The following is a 15,173-nucleotide window of genomic DNA, read 5'->3' as shown; positions in this document are numbered from 1 at the left end:
TCCGTCCCTATACAGCCCTAGTCCACCCCTATACAGTCCTAGCCTGCCCCTATACAGCCCTAGCCTTCCCCTATACAGCCCTAGCCTTCCCCTATACAGCCCTAGCCTGCCCCTATACAGCCCTAGCTTGCCCTTATACAGCCCTAGCCTGCCCCTATACAGCCCTAGCCCGCCCCTATACAGCCCTAGCCCGCCCCTATACAGCCCTAGTCTGCCCCTTATACAGCACTAGCCTGACCCTATACAGCCCTAGTCCATCCCTATACAGCCCTAGTCCGTCCCTATACTGCCCTAGTCCATCCCTATACTGCCCTAGCCTGCCCCTTTACAGTACAGCCCTAGCCTGACCCTATACAGCCCTAACTCACCCCTATACAGCCCTAGCCTGCCCTTAAACAGCCCCAGTCTGCCTTTATACAGCCCTAGTCCGCCTTTATACAGCCCTAGTCCGCCCTTATACTACACGAACCCACCCCAGTAAAGCCCCAGCCCATCGCTATGCTGCCCCTGCCTGTCACTATACTGCCCTATCTTGCCTCTATACAGACAAATTTAGATGGGGGGTGGGGGGCGCCAAATTTTATTCTTGCCTAGGGCAGCACAAAATCAAAATATACCACTGCATGTAACAATCAGTATATTTTGCTAGAAAATTACTTGGAACCCCCAAACATTATATATATATATATATATATATATATATATATATATATATATATATATATATATACATTTTTTTTTTTTTTTAAAGAAGAGGCCCTAGAGATGGTATTTGCACAGTGTTTTTTCAAATGCAATTTTTGGGGAAAAATACACTTACATGAATGTTATTGCAAATTAACACGATACATCACCCATTTGTTTTGAAAAATATATAAAAGATGAAGTTAAGCCGAGTAAATAGATACCAAACATGTCACGTCATGTTACTATCCATAGGCGACACTTTGCAAGACTTTACAAGTTACCACTATAGATTTACAGAGGAGGACTAGAATTATTGCCCCATGATTTGATATTCATGGTGATACCTCAGATGGGTGGTGTGCTCCAGAGCTTAGTTAATGAGGTAAAGCTTCACTTTACAAAGATCAGCCATGCAAGAAAAATGTAAAACAAAACAGCCTTTTTGCTTACACATGACTGGATGATGGAAGTCAGTAGAGGCGTTTTTAGGCATCCGTGTTCAAGAACCGCAATTGGATTTGTGTATATATATATATTACACACACTATATTACCAAAAGTATTGGGACGCCTGCCATTACACACACATGAACTTTAATGACATCCCAGTCTTAGTCCGTAGGGTTCAATATTGAGTTGGCCCACCCTTTGCAGCTATGACAGCTTCAACTCTTCTGGGAAGGCTGTTTACAAGGTTTAGGAGTGTGTCTATGGGAATGTTTGACCATTCTTCCAGAAGCAAATTTGGGAGGTCAAGCACTGATGTTGGACGAGAAGGCCTGGCTCACAGTCTCCGCTCTAATTCATCCCAAAGGTGTTCTATCGGGTTTGAGGAAAGGGCTCTGTGCAGGCCAGTCCCCAAACTGTTCCCACAAAGTTGGGAGCATGAAATTGTCCAAAATGTCTTGGTATGCTGACACCTTAAAAGTTCCCTTCACTGGAACTAAGGGGCCAAGCCCAACCCCAGGCAGGCTAGTCAAGTTCCTCCACCCCAAACTCGCTCATCCATGTCTTTATGGACCTTGCTTTGTGCACTGGTCCAAATCATTTGGTGGAGGGGGGGATTATGGTGTTGGGGTTGTTTTTCAGGGGTTGGGATTGGCCTCTTAGTTCCAATGAAGGGAAGACGTTTTGAACAATTTCATAGTCCCAACTTTGTGGGAACAGTTTGGGGATGCCCACTTCCTGTTCCAACATGACTGCACACCGGTGCACAAAGCAAGATCCGTAAAGACATAGATGAGAGAGTTTGGGGTGGAGAAACTTGACTGGCCTGCACAGAGCCCTTTCCTCAAACCCGATAGAACACCTTTGGGATGAATTAGAGCAGAAACTGCGAGCCAGGCCTTCTCATCCAACATCAGTGCCTGACCTCACAAATGCTCTTCTGGAAGGATGGTCAAACATTCCCATAGACACACTCCTAAACCTTCTGGACGGCCTTCCCAGAAGAGATGAAGCTGTTATAGCTGCAAATGGTGGGCCAACTCAATATTGAACCCTACGGACTAAGACTGGGATGGCAGGCGACTAGGCTTGCCACCTCATCCCTTTAAACTCGAACACATATTAATTACACGGGTTCTGTGGCTGATTAAGGTGGTAATTAAACTCACTTGGTGCCTTATCTGAGTTAAATTGGCATCAGAACCTGTGTAATTCATGTGTGTTCAGGTTTAAAGGGATGAGGTGGCAACCCTACAGGCACCCCAATACCTTGGGTAATATAGTGTATGTATATATGCAACACTTTGCAGAGGGGCAGCACGGAAAGAGTCCCCGCCGGCTTGCGCTACACTGTTAGTGTAGCGCAAGTCTTATGGGGTGGACTGGGCTGAGAGGCAAATTAGTCTGGCGCCCCCATAAAGCGGCCGCACTGCTTCCAGTATGTGGGCGGCCGGCCGGCCGCAACTATGGGGGGCGCTGCTTATAATTTTGACTGTCCTCTCATCCTGGACCACAAACCTTCCTCACTGTGCTACATTTTCTTATAACCCCTGTCAGTTTATTTTTTACCATCCTTGTCCCATTGCAGAGATTTCCCTTCACTTCCTGCCCCATAGCCAAACAGGAAGTGGGAGGAAATCTATGCAAATTAAGGGAATACATTGCACCCCCCCCCCCCCCCCAGGCCCTCAGAACTAGTGTCCCTACTCGAAAATTTCAGGGCGGGTCTTAAACAGCAAGGGGTTTGGCCTTGACAGGAAGGGGTGGGTCATATTTAAATAGGGGGTGCAAGAGTTTAGTCAGGCCTAGAGCAGCACAAAACCTAAATACACTACTGTATATATATATATATATATATATACTGTATATACATATCCAATTAGGGCTCTTGAACACAAATACCTAAAAACACCACATTTTTAGGTGTTTTTTTAACTTATCTAAATGCAGCCTGTTGTGGTTAATGGGCCTGTACACACAGGTGCGTAAACCTGCGCTCCGTATAGATCTGTAAAAAAAAAAGACAAAACTCTGCATTGCGGGTCAGTGTTTTACAAGTGAGCAAATACACACCTGAATGCACGTACACCACAAAACAAGAAAAGCTGGAAGAATTTTTATGTTTGTTTGTGAACTCATAAAAACTACACAGCCCACCCTTGCATTTGTATGCAGGAAGTTTCTGTTTCTGAAGTGATGTTCATCCATCAGTACTGTCTGCAAGAACCCGAAGATGTGTCCACTTCTTTCTTCCACATGTGAAAAAAACTTTCACCCAACTAACATGGGCACCTCCACCTTTCACTGGAAACTCACTTACCCTCTCATCCAGCCAGATAGACATCCAGCACTCCGGTGAACACTCTAATTAGATCATTGCTGGTCCTCTGATTAGATCATCGCTAGTCCTCTGGTTAGATCATTGCTGGTCCTCTGATTAGATCATTGCTGGTCTTCTGGTTAGATCATTACTGGTCCTCTGATTAGATCATTGCTGGTCCTCTGGTTAGATCATTGCTGGTCCTGTGGTTAGATCATTGCTGGTCCTCTCTGGTTAGATCATTGCTGGTCCTCTGATTAGATCATTGCTGGTCTTCTGGTTAGATCATTGCTGGTCCTCTGGTTAGATCATTACTGGTCCTCTGATTAGATCATTGCTGGTTCTCTGGTTAGATCATTGCTGGTCCTCTCTGGTTAGATCATTGCTGGTCCTCTGATTAGATCATTGCTGGTCCTCTGATTAGATCATTGCTGGTCCTCTGATTAGATCATTGCTGGTCCTCTGGTTAAATTATTGCTGGTCCTCTGATTAGATCATTGCTGGTCCTCTCTGGTTAGATCATTGCTGGTCCTCTGGTTAGATCATTGCTGGTCCTCTGATTAGATCATTGCTGGTCCTCTGATTAGATCATTGCTGGTCCTCTGGTTAGATCATTGCTGGTCCTCTGGTTAGATCATTGCTGGTCCTCTGATTAGATCATTGCTGGTCCTCTGGTTAGATCATTGCTGGTCCTCTGGTTAGATCATTGCTGGTCCTCTGATTAGATCATTGCTGGTCCTCTGGTTAGATCATTGCTGGTCCTCTGGTTAAATTATTGCTGGTCCTCTGATTAGATCATTGCTGGTCCTCTCTGGTTAGATCATTGCTGGTCCTCTGGTTAGATCATTGCTGGTCCTCTGATTAGATCATTGCTGGTCCTCTGGTTAGATCATTGCTGGTCCTCTGGTTAGATCATTGCTGGTCCTCTGATTAGATCATTGCTGGTCCTCTGGTTAGATCATTGCTGGTCCTCTGGTTAGATCATTGCTGGTCCTCTGGTTGCAGACGTGTAACTGGTGGCTAGGGATGAGCCGAACACCCCCCGGTTCGGTTCGCACCAGAACCCGCGAACGGACCGAAAGTTCGCACGAACGTTAGAACCCCATTGACGTCTATGGGACTCGAACGTTCGAAATCAAAAGTGCTCATTTTAAAGGCTAATTTGCATGGTATTGTCCTAAAAAGGGTTTGGGGACCCGGGTCCTACCCCAGGGGACATGTATCAATGCAAAAAAAACTTTTAAAAACGGCCGTTTTTTCGGGAGCAGTGATTTTAATGATGCTTAAAGTAAAAAAAAAAAAGTGAAATATTCCTTTAAATATCGTACCTGGGGGGTGTCTATAGTATGCCTGTAAAGTGACGCGTGTTTCCCATGTTTAGAACAGTCCCTGCACCAAATGTCATTTTTAAAGGAAAAAATCTCATTTAAAACTGCTTGCGGGTTTAATGTCATGTCGGGTCATGGCAATATGGATGAAAATCAGTGAGACAAACGGCATGGGTACCCCCCAGTCCATTACCAGGCCCTTTGGGTCTTGTATGGATATTAAGGGGAACCCCGCACCCAAATTAAAATAAGGAAAGGTGTGGGGCCACCAGGCCCTATATACTCTGAACAGCAGTATACAGGCGGTGCAAACAAAACAGGGACTGTAGGTTTGTTGTTAAGTAGAATCTGTTTGTAATTTTGAACATTTTTAACGTGTTTAGCTCCAGCCAAAAAATCTTTTCTAAGCTTTTTGGAAAACATAGGGAAGGGTTATCACCCCTGTGACATTTGTTTTGCTGTCTTTCCTCCTCTTCAGAAGATTTCACCTCACTTTTTTGTCCCAATGAAAAATGTTTTTTGAAAATTTGGGTTTTTTTGTGGAACAAGGATTGGAAAGCATCAGTGGAAAGGAGAAATTGTTTTCCCATATTAACTCTTACAGGAGAGAATTTCCCTTCCTAGGGGTAGACTTCATCTCACTTCCTGTTGTCTCCTTCCGTTTGCAAGTAGGAGTCGTTTGTAAGTTAGATGTTTGAAAGTAGGGTCCTGCCCTATATACTCAGCAGAAATTTGGGCCTTAGGTGTTGCTGTGGCCACAACACTGTAAGCCCTCACAGGGCCCTGCTGTGAAATATTAGATCAAGAATTGTAATTACATGCCCCTGTTGAACAGGAGCTGAAAAATTAGGCCTTAGGCACTGGTGCTGGTGCCACAACACTGCAACCCCTCACAGACACTCTAGTTGGAACGCAGGAACGAGCCCTGCTGCAAATTATTGCTTCAAAAATTGTAATTACACGCCCCTGTTAGACAGGGGCAGAAAAATTGGGCCTTAGGCACTGGTGCTGGTGCCACAACACTGCAACCCCTCACAGACACTCTAGTTGGAATGCAGGAACGAGCCCTGCTGCAAAGTATTGCATCAAAAATTGTAATTACACGCCCCTGTTAGACAGGGGCAGAAAAATTGGGCCTTAGGCACTGGTGCTGGTGCCACAACACTGCAACCCCTCACAGACACTCTAGTTGGAACGCAGGAACGAGCCCTGCTGCAAAGTATTGCATCAAAAATTGTAATTACACGCCCCTGTTAGACAGGGGCAGAAAAATTGGGCCCTAGGCACTGGTGCTGGTGCCACAACACTGCAACCCCTCACAGACACTCTAGTTGGAATGCAGGAACGAGCCCTGCTGCAAAGTATTACATCAAAAATTGTAATTACACGCCCCTGTTAAACAGGGGCTGAAAAATTGTGCCTTAGGCACTGGTGGTGGCGCCCAGAACCAAAAATGTTCTTACAAGCTATCAGCGTGATGATTGAGGAGGAAGAGGATAATTACTCAGGGATAGTCACTCAGCATCAGCATAGGCAGTCTTTGAAGGGATCTGAGATTTCAAAAAAAATTATTCGGTTACATCAGCATCAGGTGCTTGGTAGCTGGTGGTGATCCAAGACTCATTCATTTTTATGAAGGTCAGCCGATCGACCGAGTCGGTGGACAGACGCACCCTGTGATCAGTTACCACGCCTCCAGCAGCACTGAATGTGCGTTCCGAAAGAACGCTGGATGCAGGACAGGCCAGTAGCTCAATTGCATACTGTGCAAGCTCTGGCCAGTGATCCATCCTCAAGACCCAGTAACCCAGAGGATTTTCGGTGGGAAAGGTGTCCAAGTCTGATCTTGCCCCTAGGTATTCCTGCACCATGTAAAACAGACGCTGGCGATGGTTGCTGGAACCGATCATACCTTGGGGCTGCGGACCAAAAAATTGTCTGAACGCATCGGTCAGACGGCCACCTTCTCCACCGCTCCTTCTTTGACTGACCGAAGCCTCAGCAACACGTTGTCCAGAAACAGGAGTTTGTAACCTCCCAGTCTCTGGGAACGCGTTGCACAGACCTTTCTGCAAGGCCTCCCGAAGATGTTTCATCCTCTGCTCCCTCTGCGATGGCAAGATAAGGTCCGCAACCTTACCCTTGTAACGTGGATCAAGGAGGGTTGCCAGCCAGTATTGGTCCTTCTCCTTGATACCACGAATACGAGGATCCTTACGCAGGCTTTGCAGGATCAGGGAGGCCATGCAGCGTAGGTTTGCTGAGGCATTCGGTCCGGAGTCCTCTGGGTCACTAAGAACGACATGGTCCGCAGCCACCTCCTCCCAGCCACGTACAAGTCCATGTGTTTCTTGGGACTGATCCCTTAAAGACTGCTGCTGATGCTGAGTGCCAGGCTCCACCTCCATACTGACACAATCTTCCTCCTCCTCCTCTTCCTCCTCGTCCTCTTCCTGTGTGATTGGCGGGCACGCAGGAACACTGTCTGGATAAAGGGGGCCTTGAGAGCTAAGGAAGTCCTCCTCTTCCTGCCTCTGTTCTGCCTCAAGTGCCCTGTCCATTATTCCACGCAGCGTGTGCTCCAACAGGTGGACAAGGGGGACAGTGTCACTGATGCATGCACTGTCACTACTCACCATCCTCGTGGCCTCCTCGAATGGTGACAGGACAGTGCATGCATCCCTGATCATGGCCCACTGGCGTGGGGAAAAAAAACCAAGCTCCCCTGACCCTGTCCTGGTGCCATAGTCGCACAGGTACTCATTGATGGCCCTCTGCTGCGTGTGCAGCCGCTGCAGCATGGCCAACGTTGAGTTCCACCTGGTGGGCATGTCACAGATTAGGCGGTTCTTGGGCAGGTTAAACTCCTTTTGGAGGTCCGTCAGCCGAGCACTGGCATTATATGACCGGCGGAAATGCACACAGACTTTCCTGGCCTGCCTCAGGACATCCTGTAAGCCCGGGTACCTGCCCAAGAACCGCTGCACCACCAAGTTAAGGACGTGAGCCAAACAGGGCACATGGGTCATTTGTCCCTGTCGGAGGGCAGAGAGGAGGTTGGTGCCATTGTCGCAAACCACCATTCCTGCCTTAAGTTGGCGTGGCGTCAACCACCTCTGAACCTGCCCCTGCAGAGCTGACAGAACCTCTGCCCCAGTGTGGCTCCTGTCCCCCAAGCACACCAGCTCAAGCACCGCATGGCATCTTTTGGCCTGCGTACTTGCGTAGCCCCTTGAACGCCTACGGAGCACCGCTGGTTCCGAGGAAGAGGCCATGGAGGAAGAAGAAGAGGAGGGGGTGGAGGAGAGAGGTGTGTCACAATCAGCATTTTGGAGGCGTGGTGGCGGAACAACCTCCAACACTACTGCACCTTGTCCTGCATCCTTCCCAGCTGCCAGCAGAGTCACCCAATGCGCCGTGAAGCTTAGGTAACGTCCCTGTCCATGCCTGCTGGACCATGAGTCAGCGGTAATATGCACCTTACCGCTGACCGCCCTGTCCAGCGAGGCATGGACATTGCCTTCCACATGCCGGTAGAGAGCCGGAATCGCCTTCCGTGAGAAAAAGTGGCGTTTGGGTACCTGCCACTGAGGAACCGCACATTCCACAAACTCACGGAAGGGGGCAGAGTCTACCAACTGAAAAGGCAGCAGTTGAAGTGCTAGCAATTTTGCCAAGCTAGCATTCAACCGCTGGGCATGTGGATGGCTGGGAGCAAACTTCTTTCGGCGGTGCAGCAGCTGGGGCAGGGAAATTTGCCTGGTACAATCTGACGTCGGTGTACCAAAAGCAGATTGCCCACAAGTACTTGGCTGTGACACACCTAATTTTACACCTTCATTCCTCTCACTGCAGGTCTCAGAGAGGACTGAAGGTCTAGTGGGGTTGGAAATCTCAGCTGATGAGGAGCAAGGAGAGATCCTCTTTGTTCTTTGGTGTGGGTCTTTTAGATACGCTTGCCAACGAACTGCATGGCAGGTCAACATATGTCTGGTCAAGCATGTGGTACCCAAGCGGGAGATATTTTGGCCACGCGAGATACGCTTGAGACATATGTTGCAAATAGCAGCGGTGCGATCTGATGCACTCGTCTCAAAAAAGGCCCACACCAAAGAACTTTTTGAATAACGCGCAGAGACTGCAGCGCCCTGCACATGTGGAGCTTTGGGGTGTGATGCAGTCAATGTGCTGCCCTTAGGCTGGCCCCTGGAGGGCATCCTGCCTCGTTGGTGATGTGCTGCCGCCTCCTCCTCCTCCTCCTCCTCCTCCTCCTCTCTCCTATCAGGCACCCACGTTGAGTCAGTGACCTCATCATCCCCTCCCTCCTCATCACTGGAGCAAACCTGGCAGTATGCTGCAGCAGGGGGAGCATGACTGCCAGATTGCTGTCCTTCTTGGGCACCCCCTCTGTCCGCGCTCATGTTACTGCCTTCATCGAGCTCAGTATCGTCATCAGAGCCTTCCAAACGCTGGGCATCCTCCTGGAGCATGTACCCAACACTGTGGTCAAACAGTTCGAGGGAATCCTCATGAGGACATGGTGGAGCTAGGGAAGGAGTCACTGATGACATTGAGCTGAGGGAAGAGGCCGCTGCTTTGCCAGACAAAGCACCCTGGGCATGGGTGAGAGAGGATGAGGAGGATGAGGACGGCTTGGTCATCCACTCGACCAAGTCTTCCGCATGTTGCGGCTCAACATGGCCAGCTGCCGAAAAAAAGGCCAAGCGTGTCCCATGGCCACGTGCTGATGAGGATGCACCGTCTCCACGACCAGCACTAGACACAGAGCCTGCTTGCCCTCTCTTATTGGCTTGTGACTGTCTGCCTCTCCTTCTTGGCCTTCCAGACATACTAATGGCCTGTAGCTGCACTAAGCTGGGATAGAACACCTGTAATTTTCTTCAAGTAGCTTTATATACTGTAACCAGACAAGCCTGCCTGTCAGTAGGAAGATAACAGGAACGGATCTAGCTGAACACTGTGAGCAGGACGCACTGTACTAAATGTAAATAGTCTAGCTGCCTGACCGTGGTACTAATAGGATCAAATAGAACACCTGTAATTTTCTTCAGGTAGCTTTATATACTGTAACCAGACAAGCCTGCCGGTCAGTAGGAATTTAACAGGAACGGATCTAGCTGAACACTGTGAGCAGGACGCACTGCACTAAATGTAAATAGCAGGAACGGATCTAGCTGAACACTGTGAGCAGGACGCACTGCACTAAATGTAAATAGTCTAGAAGATAACAGGAACGGATCTAGCTGAACACTGTGAGCAGGACGCACTGCACTAAATGTAAATAGTCTAGAAGATAACAGGAACGGATCTAGCTGAACACTGTGAGCAGGACGCACTGCACTAAATGTAAATAGCAGGAACGGATCTAGCTGAACACTGTGAGCAGGACGCACTGCACTAAATGTAAATAGTCTAGAAGATAACAGGAACGGATCTAGCTGAACACTGTGAGCAGGACGCACTGCACTAAATGTAAATAGCAGGAACGGCTCTAGCTGAACACTGTGCGCAGGAAGCACTGCACTAAATGTAAATAGCAGGAACGGATCTAGCTGAACACTGTGAGCAGGACGCACTGCACTAAATGTAAATAGCAGGAACGGATCTAGCTGAACACTGTGAGCAGGACGCACTGCACTAAATGTAAATAGCAGGAACGGATCTAGCTGAACACTGTGAGCAGGACGCACTGCACTAAATGTAAATAGCAGGAACGGATCTAGCTGAACACTGTGAGCAGGACGCACTGCACTAAATGTAAATTGCAGGAACGGATCTAGCTGAACACTGTGAGCAGGACGCACTGCACTAAATGTAAATAGTCTAGAAGATAACAGGAACGGATCTAGCTGAACACTGTGAGCAGGACGCACTGCACTAAATGTAAATAGCAGGAACGGATCTAGCTGAACACTGTGAGCAGGACGCACTGCATTAAATGTAAATAGTCTAGATAGAAGATAACAGGAACGGATCTAGCTAAACTGAATACAGTGTATATATATATATACAACACCTGGGATGCATATATATACACAATACACTGTAAGTGCAGCTAACTGACTGACTGTTCTGCCTAATCTATCTAACTCAAATCAAATGACACTCTCTCTCTCTCTCTCTATCTCTCAGCACACGGGAACACACACTACACAGGGCCGCCGTGCAGGCGGCCTTATATAGTGTGGGGTGTGTACTAAATCCCCTGAGCCATAATTGGCCAAAGCCACCCTGGCTTTGGCCAATTACAGCTCTCTCTACTGACGGCGCTGTGATTGGCCAAGCATGCGGGTCATAGTGCATGCTTGGCCAATCATCAGCCAGCAATGCACTGCGATGCCGCAGTGAATTATGGGCCGTGACGCGCCACACGAATTTAGCGCGAACCGCCCATAACGTTCGCAATTCGGCGAACGATCGAACAGCCGATGTTCGAGTCGAACATGGGTTCGACTCGAACACGAAGCTCATCCCTACTGGTGGCCTCTCGAGGTCCATAAGATGAACAGATGTCAGACACAATAAATAGACTAAACATGCACATAGGGTAACATTGTTTTTAAAAAGTTTTACTTAAAAGAAGAGATGGACCGAACATAGGGTTGCCACCTCACCCCTTTAAAGGGGTTGTAAAGGTAAAAATTTTTTCACCTTAATGCATTCTATGCATTAAGGTGAAAAAACTTTTGACAGTACCGCTGCCCCCAGGCCCCCCGTTTTACTTACCTGACGCCTCGAATCTTCGCTGCTCGTCCTCGTCATCTTCATTGCAGCTCAGCCTGGTCGCTGATTGGCTGCAGTGGATGGATTGAAAGCAGCGCAGCCGCTCGCGCTGCTGTCAATCACATCCGATGACGCTGCGTGCCGGGGGGCGGGGCCGAGTGATACAGCGAGCGGCTATAGCCGCCGGCTGTATCACGGGAGCGCGCCCGCAAGCACTCACCACCATGCGAGGGAGCTCGCATTAAGGTGGTAAATGACCCCAGAAGACCAGGTTCGGGGCCACTCTGTGCAGAACGAGCTGCACAGTGAAGGTAAGTATAACATGTTTGTTATTTTAAAAAAAAAAAAATTACCTTTACAACCCCTTTAAACCCAAACACATATGAATTAACACGAGTTCTGTGGCTGATTAAGGTGGTAATTAAACTCACTTGGTGGCTTACCTGCATTAAATCATCCTCAGAACCCGTGTAATTCATATGTGTTCAGGTTTAAAGGGATGAGTTGGAAACCCTAGCCGAACACTCCCCTGTTCATTTTGCAGCAGAACTCCCACACAGGGGAAATTTTTAGCCCCCGAAACAGCAAAACCCCATTGAAGTCCATGGGAGCCAAACACGAGAAATTAAAAGTGCCCATTTTGAAGGCTTATATGCAAGTAATTAGCCATAAAAGGGGTATGGGGGTCCGGTTACTGCCCTGGGAGACATCAATGCAAAAAAAAAAAAAAAATCATGATTTTAATGATGATCAAAGTGGAGCATTAAACATGAAAAATTTGTTAAACCACTTCAGCCCTAAAATGTTTAAACCCCCCCCCCATTCCTGACCAGGCCATTTTTTGCGATACAGCACTGCGTTACTTTAACTGACAATTGCGCGGTCGTGCAACATTGTACCCAAATAAAATTGATGTCTTTTTTTTCCCCACAAATAGAGCTTTCTTTTGGTGGTATTTGATCACCTTTGCAGTTTTTATTTTTTGCGCTATAAACAAAAAAAGGCCAACAGTTTTGAAAAAAAAAAAAATATTTTTTTCTTTCTGCTATAAAACATATCCCATAAAAATGTAAAAAATCGAATTTCTTCATAATTGTAAGCCAATATGTATTCTGCTACATATTTAAGGTAATAAAAAAAAATCACAATAAGTGTATATTGATTGGTTTGCACAAAAGTTATTGCGTCTAAAAACTATGGGATAGATTTAAGCCTCGTACACACGATCGGGTTGTTGACCAATAAGGATGAGCTCCAGTGTGTTCGCAAAGCCCACGTGCAGAGCCCGACAGGAAGTCGGCACTGCGCTGCGCTAATCACAGGCAGTGAGACATTTCCCAATCTCTGCAGCCGTGCCAGACAATGTTTCACTGCCTGTGATTAACGCAGCGCAGGGCCGCTTCCTGGCGGGCTCTGCACGTGGGCTATGCGAACACGCCGGAGCTCATACTTATTGGCCAACAGAGTGTCAGACTTTTGTCCGAAGGGCGTGTGCCAGGATCTTGTCTTGCATAAAAACGTCACACAATTGTCGGCCAACAAACACGAACGTAGTGACACACTACTTGGAATTTCAGCTCTTGAGCGCCACCCTTTGGGCACCTTCTGCTAATGTTGTGTTTAGTGAGCATTGATTCCGAGCATGCGCGTTTGTACTTTGTTTTTTTTATGCGATGGACTTGTGCACAGACGATAGGAAAATCTGACAACAGACAATTGTCCACCGAAAATTGACTAGCCTACCATCCAAAATTTGTTGGCGGAAAGTTGGCCAACAATTGTCTGATGGAGCGTACTAACGGTCGGATTTTAGGCAAACAGTCTGTCATCACACAATTCCCTGCTGAAAATCCGATCGTGTGTACGAGGCTTAAGAGACTTATTTTTTTATTGTTTTAGTAGTAATGGTGGCGATCAGCGGTTTTTAGTGGGACTGCGACATTGTGGCGGACAACACATGGGACTAGTTTCTCCATACAGATGTCTGTGTCTTGAAGCCGCCATTACCAACAAAGTATTTTGTACCAAATAGTAAATACTTTTCAGTTAGTGGGTTCAAGACTTTTTGCCCGTGTCCTTCCATTTTATTACACAGAATTCTGAACGGATTTGTTTTGGTGTCATTGTATGTATGGATTGCACGGGTTGTTACTGACGTGTGGGGAAAATGTCATGTCAATAGCACCTTTACCAATATATTTACCTAGAAAAATGGTGACATGTACAATACTTATCTTACTCGCCTATATGGTGTTACTGCAAGTTTAACACCATATAGTTCTGTGCGTTACTGCAAGTTTAACGTCATATAGTTATGTGCGTTACTGCAAGTTTAATGCTATATAGTTCTGTGCATTACTGCAAGTTTAACGCCATATAGTTCTGTGCATTATTGCACGTTTAACGCTCGATATTTCAGTGCGTTACTGCAAGTTTAACTCCATATATTCTGATTCTATTGTCAGTAGAATATCAGTGTGCATCTAGGGATAGTTCACTGTGATTGTAGTGTGATCATTCATCTTTACATTAGTGTCAATTTAGGGGTAGTTCAGTCAGTGTGGGTGTAGTGACCGTTTAACACAGTTTTTTTTTCTGTGCGTTACTGCAAGTTTAACGCCATATAGTTCTGTTTGCTACTGCAAGTTTAATGCTGTATAGTTCTGTGCATTACTGCAAGTTTAATGCCATATATTTCAATGCATTACTGCATGTTTAGCGTCATATAGTTCTGTGTATTACTGCAAGTTTAACACCATATAGTTCTGTGCGTTACTGCAAGTTTAACGCCATATGGTTCTATGCGTTACTGCAAGTTTAATGCCATATGGTTCCGTGTGTTACTGCAAGTTTAATGCCATATAGTTCTGTGCGTTACTGCAAGTTTAACGTCATATAGTTCAGTGCGTTAATGCAAGTTTAACGTCATATGGTTCTGTGCATTGCTGCAAGTTTAACGCCATATGGTTCTGTGCTTTACTGCAAGTTTAATGCCATATAGTTCTGTGCGTTACTGCATGTTTAGCGTCATATAGTTCTGTGCATTACTGTAAGTTTAACACTATATAGTTCTGTGCGTTACTGCAAGTTTAACGCCATATGGTTCTGTGCGTTACTGCAAGTTTAATGCCATATAGTTCTGTGCGTTACTGCAAGTTTAACATCATATAGTTCTGTGCGTTACTGCAAGTTTAACGTCATATGGTTCTGTGCGTTGCTGCAAGTTTAATGCCATATAGTTCTGTGCATTACTGCAAGTTTAACGTCATATGGTTCTGTGCATTAGTGCAAGTTTAACTCTGTATATTTCATTGCGTTACTGCAAGTTTAACGCCATATAGTTCTGTGTGTTACTACAAGTTTAGCGCCTTATAGTTCTGTGCGTTACTGCAAGTTTAACGTCATATAGTTCTGTGCGTTACTACAAGTTTAGCGCCTTATAGTTCTGTACATTATTGCAAGTTTAACATCATATAGTTCTGTGCGTTACTACAAGTTTAGCGCCTTATAGTTCTGTGCGTTACTGCAAGTTTAACAACATATAGTTCTGTGCGTTACTGCAAGTTTAACACTCTATATTTCATTGTGTTACTGCAAGTTTAACATCATATAGTTCTGTGCATTACTGCATCTTGTTACATCTTGTAT

This window comes from Aquarana catesbeiana, linkage group LG13, assembly GCF_042186555.1.
Source record: "Aquarana catesbeiana isolate 2022-GZ linkage group LG13, ASM4218655v1, whole genome shotgun sequence".
Lineage (NCBI taxonomy): Eukaryota > Metazoa > Chordata > Amphibia > Anura > Ranidae > Aquarana > Aquarana catesbeiana.
This window is presented reverse-complemented; position numbering follows the sequence as displayed.